We start from the raw sequence: 6730 nt of genomic DNA, 5'->3' as shown, positions 1-6730 counted from the left end.
TCTCTCTCTCTCTCTCTCTCTCTCTCTCTCTCTCTCTCTCTCTCTCTCTCTTTGTTGTTCTTTTACCTTTTGCTTACCTTGAATTTATTTGTAGGTTCATAGCTAATGAAGGTTCATAGTTGAATGAAGATGATGTGATGTTTCATCTATTATAATAGTTTGATTTTGAATTGAGCATTTAAGACAATATACAGTTAATGTTTTTATTAATCTTGCTTTCATATTACCTCTTTTAATTTTTGTTCTTTTTGTCTTGGTTTCTTTTGGATGAAAAGTCTTATTTGTTGTGTGTGTGTGTGTGTGTGTGTGTGCGCGCACATGCATCTGTACCTGATGCCTGTGCCCATTTCTGTATGATGGAGGTACGGAGATCAGAGGACACCTCTGAGTACCTCTGCTCACCTTCCACCTTCTTTGAGACAGGGTCTCTTGACCATTCCCACCTGCATCAGGCTAGGTGGACTATGAACTCCTTGAGGTTTCATTCTTTCTCTTGTCTTGCTTTAGGGGTTATAGTCTGTGATGCTGTGTTCAGTTTTTGTGTAGATTCCTGAGATTCAAACTCAGGCCTTCACTTTTGAACAGTAAGCATTTTACCCACTGAACCATCTTCCTGGCCCTAAAGAGCATTTTAGTGATTCTATTTCTATATGCATTGTTGGCCTTGTTGGGTTGTATTAGATTTCATGGGCACCTTTAACTAATCAAGTAATAGTACACCACATGACAAACGTCTAAGAAGTTTAGAACATGCTTTTCCTCCCTCTCCACCTGTGTGGGTGTTCTAGTATATCTCCCTCATGTTGTCTCCCACCACAATATTATTTGTGGCTATAAATAGTTATCTTATATAGGAACAAAGGAAAGAAAAACCTACAATGCATCTGCTTCCTGCTGCTTTGTATTCTTTTCTGTAGGTTTATGTTTCCATCTGGTATTATTTTCCTTCTGTCTGAAGAACTTCCTTTAATATTTTTCATAGTTCAGGTATGCCAGGTGTAGATTCTGTTAGATACTCTTGTCTGAAAAAGTCTTCATCAGCTTTGATTTTTGATATATAGCTTTGATTGAGATAGATTTCAGTGTTGAAATATTTTCTTTAATCACTTTTTTTTGTTTTTGTTTTTCGAGACAGGGTTTCTCTGTAGCTTTGGTGCCTGTCCTGGAACTAGCTCTTATAGCCCAGGCTGGCCTCGAACTCCCAGAGATCCGCCTGCATCTGCCTCTCGAGTGCTGGGACTAAAGGCGTGTGCCACCACCGCCCGGCTTTAATCACTTTTTAACTGTATTTAGATTGTTTCCTGGAATCTTTTGCTTTATTCAGATAACATGGATACACAGTCTTAATCTTTTTATCTTCTTTGTGGAAGTTTTCTTTGTATAGAAAAGTATTTTAAATAGTCACTACTAAAATTTACTATTTCAAGTTATTTGGTATTTTTTTTTAAACATAGAGTTTCACTGCATAAGCATGTTAGTCTCAAATTCCAATTATCCTTATGCCCCCACCTCATGAGAACTGGCATTACAGATGTGAAACAGCACATCTGGCTTGAAATTCTTGAGTTTCTGCGAGTATACTTTCTTCAAGTGTGAAACATGTTCACATTTTCCTCTATTCCTTTTTTTTCTAGCACTCTTTCATGGTTTCAACTTCACGTCTGTAAAGGTGACTCTCCATTTTCTGGGATGCCGAGGTTCCTGCTCTTCCTGTCTTGGGACATCTCTGTAGCTATGGTTCCTACTTCAGCAGTTTTTCCTCCTGTTATGTTTCATTTTCTCCTTGGCCTACCCAGTGAGCGCATATCATACTGCATTAAGACTTCCACACTCACTGTCTCCCACCTCTTATTGAAACACCCCATGAGCTACAGAACACACGCCCGGGATTCTGCTTCCCTCAAACAGTTTGTAACTGAACAAACTTTTTCTCATAAAAAATACTTTAAACTAGTTACTTTCTCTAAGGTTACAGAAATTCATGATGGAAGGATAAATTCTGTTTCACAGGCAGACACAGAAATCATATCCTGAATAATTCAAGGAGATATTTAACTATGGAATGTGTATAAATACTTTGGACTTGTTAATATTTGAAGCATTGCTTTACTTTCTAATAATTTATTGAGAACATGATAACTAATTCATAGGAATTTAAAAAGTGATAACTTCCTAACTAAAATTGGTACTTTATAACCAAGAGACAAAGACAGGGATATCATTTGATGAGGGAAAGCATAAACTGAGTAAGAATATGTTAAATAGAGTTGATCTAGTAACACAAAGAGAAATAGCACCTTTGTTTAAAAACAGAAACTGAAGAGCCATTCAACATTACAACAAAATTAGAACTAGAACACAGGTCTGTGGTGTTCTTTTCAACCACCTCATTACAACTGAGAAACGATGGTGGCAGTCAGAGGAACTCACCAAACTCCTATATGCCTTTTCCTTGGTAGTCCTGCTATTGTCCAAAGCCCTGTCTGATATACCACCATTTGTTCGCTCTTCCTTTAGCAATGAGTGTGCTGAAATAGACAGTGTGTTAAAAATTAGTCAGTATAAACAAAAGGACATCTATCTAAAACTTGGTTGGCATCATCTCTCAATTTTCTAAGTATTGCATAAATTGTTGATTAAACAAATTCTAGATTAAATCATATTGTGTGCTTTGTGGCTAAACTTCCTTCTACAAAACTCGAACAGGACAAGTGAGACGCAGACATGGAAGGAGGTTAGTCTTCTCACCTGCGCATGCTCAGTTCAGTGCAGAATTTCACGTAGCTGATATCTCAGATTACAATTACTACTTGAGATCAGAGAGTTCCTGTAAAGAATTATACTCTGCATCAAATATCTGATTGAAAATATATGGTTCCCCTCATGAGATTCTTCATATCTTTTTATCTTTACAATCTCACCAAGAATTTAGGCAAATGTTCACCAAATTGAGAAGAATTTTCAACAAGATAGTGTTAGAGAAATTCAGCCATGTCTTAAATAATGTCCTAATTTTCAGAATTAAGAGTCATAAAAGAATCACATAGCTCCTTTCCCATCTCACTAGCTCTTTGTTATATCTGTTTAAGAGAAGAGGGTTGAGTTCCCAGGAAATATCATAGTAAGCATACACAAAAGGGAATGCAGAGCGTCTAACCTCCAAATAGCCTGCTCACATACAGTTTAATGTCTCTTTCTGATCCAGCAATAACCAAAAAGATACTGATAAAATGTGCATTTGTTTACAAATACAAAAATGTCGCAATGAATGTCTTGCATGGTGTATGTAGCCTCTGTGTGTGTGCGCGCATGCACGCATGCACGTACATGCGCTTCTGTCTATCTCTGTCTCTGTCTATCTCTCATATTCACACAAACACATGGAGGCCTGGTAAAAGCCAATACTTTTTTTATAGTTAATACATGCTAATAACATGTTTAGAACCATGCCTTGAAAATTCAAATTTTAGACATAAAAAAATAGCTCAAATGAGTTATGAGCAATAGGAGGAAGTGAATTGAGCCCAGAGAAAATGGAAATCTGGGTATGTGCTCATGATTTGTTATCAGCACAGTAACCTGAAATACTGTGCCCACTTATCTATTATGTTAATGGCTGGTTCCTGTATTCATAACTATAATCAATATCTGAAAATAAACCTCTTTCAGAATGCTGTTCACTTGACAGATTCATTCCTGACATCATGGGCTCTCAAGAAATATTTGCTGGTTGTCTGCATAGATGAACGAAAGAATAAATGAGTGGCATGAAAAGTTGGCAGCATGAACAGTCTGACAGAAGAGGGAGTCTGTTGAGGTTCCCACTTTACGTTAGTCTTCCCATACTGTAATTAGATTTTCTAGTTCTTTAGGCCAGTATTGTTTCTATTTTATTGATTTTTTTTCCACGTCAAATTATATCACACTTTCAAGGCAATAGAGATAAAGACCAGATAATAGAATATCAAACCAAACATTTAGGGAAGAAGAACCTGGTGCCATCTGTGTGAGACCAGACCATATGGATTCTCTGCTCTTATCCTTAGACCAACTTAAGTTTGGAATCAAAAGTATGTGCCTTTTAAAAAAATTATAAATTCGTTTTTACAGCTGAGTAATACTCTATTGTATAAATGTAAATTGTGTAAATTTTATTTATTCATTCTTTAGTTGAGGGACATCTGGGTTGTTTCCAGGCTCTGGCTACTACAAACACTGCTACTAGGAACATTGTTGAGCATGTGTAATTGTGGTATGGTTGAGTATTCTTTGGATATATGCCCAAGAGTGGTATTGCTGGATCTCAAGGTAGATTGATTCCCAATTTTCTGAGAACCCACCATATTGTTTTTAAATGGCTGTACAAGCTTGCTATTCCACCAGGAGTGGCAGGGTATTCCCTGATTCCACATCCTCTCCAACATAAGCTGTCCTCAGTATTTTTTGATCTTAGCCATTCTGACAAGTATAATATGGTATCTCAGAGTCACTTTTATTTATATTTCCCTGATAATTAAGGATGTTGAGTAATTTCTCAAATGCCTATCAACCATTTGAGATTCTTCTGATGGAGGTTCTCTGTTTAGCTCTGTACCCCATTTTTAAATTGGGTTACTTGATATTTTGATGTCTAGTTTATTGAGTTCTTTATGTATTTTAGAGATCAGCCCTCTGTCAGATATGGGATGGCTGAAGATCTTTTCCCATTCTGTAAGCTGTTGTTTTGTCTTATTTACCATGTCGTTTGCCTTACAGAAGCTTTTCAGTTTCAGGAGGTCCTGTTTATCTGTGGTTATATTTAGGAAGTGATCTCCTGTGCCAATGTGTTCAAGGCCATTTCCTACTTTATATTCTGTGAGGTTCAATGCAACTGGATTTATGTTGAGGTCCTTGATACACTTGGACTTGAGTTTTGTGCGTGTGAATGGATATGGATCTATTTGCAGCCTTCTACATATTGACATCTATCATTATGCCAGCACCATTTGTTAAAAATGTTTTCCTTCCTCCATTGTATCATTTTGACTTCTTCTTTGTCAAAATTCAGGAGCTCATAAGTGTATGGATTAATGTCTCAGTGTTCTATTTTATTCCACTGCTCCACATATCTGTTTTTAATGCCAGTGCTAAGCTGTTTTTATTACTATAGCTCTATAGTAGAGTTTGAAGTCAGAGATGGTGATGTCTCTGGAAATTCTTTTATTGTACAGGAGTGTTACTGAGCCATAAAAAATGATACCATGAAATCTGCAAATAAACTGAACTAGAAAAAAAAATCCTGAGTGAAATAACCCAGACTCAAAAGGGCAAAACACAGTATGTACTCATAAGTGGATATTAGTTGTAAAGAAAGAATAATCAGACTACAATCCACAGCTCCAGAGAAGATAAGTTACAAGAAGGACCCTAAGGAGGACATATGGACTGCCCTGGAAAAAGGAATTGGATGAGATCTCCTGAGCAATCGGTGGCAGACGGGTGGTAAAGGAAAGGAGAAGGGGGATGAGAATATGAGAAAACCAGATGGCTGGGGAGGGGGATGGAGTGGGAGAGCAAGAAAAGAGATAATCTTGAAAGAAAGAGCCACTATGGGGTTGTGGAGAAATCTGATGCTAGGGAAATTCCAAAGAATTCTCAAGGGTGACCCCTGCTAAGATTCCTAGCAATAGTGGAGAGGGCACCCAAACTGGCCTTCCCCTGTAATCAGCTTGCTGAGTATGCCAGCTATCATCATAGAACCTTCATCCAGATGCAGAGTTCCACAACCAAGCACCAAGCCAAACTCCAGGAGTCCAGTATAAGAGGGAGGAGGAAATATATGACCAAGGGAAGTCAAGATCTTGATGGAGAAATCTATGGAGACAGCTGAACCAAGCTTGTGGAAACTCATGATCTCTAGACCAACAGCTGTGGATCCTCCGTGGGACCAACTAGGCTCTCCACGTGTGAGAGAGAGAGGTGAAGCTTGGACTATCTGAGGGGCCCCTGGCAGTAGAACCAGGATCTATTCCTGGTGCATGATCTAGCATGATCCTTGTGGTAAGATGCCATGCTCAACCTTAATTGGGGGGCAAGGGGGGCTTGGTCCTGCCCAATTTAAGGTGCCAAATGTTGTTGAAGCCCCATTGGAGCCCTTACCTATTGGATAGAATGGATGGGAGGTGGGCTGGGGGAGGAGATGAGGGGGCAGCCAGAGGAGGGTGGAAAGGAGAACTGTGGTTGGAATACAAAATGAAATTACAAAATAATAAATATTTTTTATAAAATTACAAATTTAAAACAACTGTTAAAAGTATATAATCTCTTATTTATGGGGCAATCAAAACACAAATTTCCTAAGATGGAAAATGACCTCACTGTTAGCATCGAACACCCATGCAGAAACATTTCCACATCTGTCATCCTGATGGCTGTCCCTTCCCTATTCAGCCTGCAGAATGAGGCTAGTCCATTATTTCTTGATGTGTAGAAGCCACAAATCAAACAAACACCACACAAACGCCTCTGCATGATTTGAACATGCCATTGGGGACATACTAATCCACTGGCCCACATGGCAGCTAGACTCTGTATACCACATTTATAAGTCTTGATATAAATGAATTTGTAAATAAAAAAGATTAACATCTTTTGCAAATTATTACTCATACACGTTTTAATAATCCTGTGAGAATTCAATGCATTTTATTTTGAAATGCATCTACTTTTATTTTTCCAAAACAGGATCAGT

The sequence above is a fragment of the Microtus ochrogaster genome, chromosome 5 (genome assembly GCF_000317375.1).
Source record: "Microtus ochrogaster isolate Prairie Vole_2 chromosome 5, MicOch1.0, whole genome shotgun sequence".
Classification (NCBI taxonomy): Eukaryota; Metazoa; Chordata; class Mammalia; order Rodentia; family Cricetidae; genus Microtus; species Microtus ochrogaster.
Note: the sequence above shows the minus strand (reverse complement) of the source record.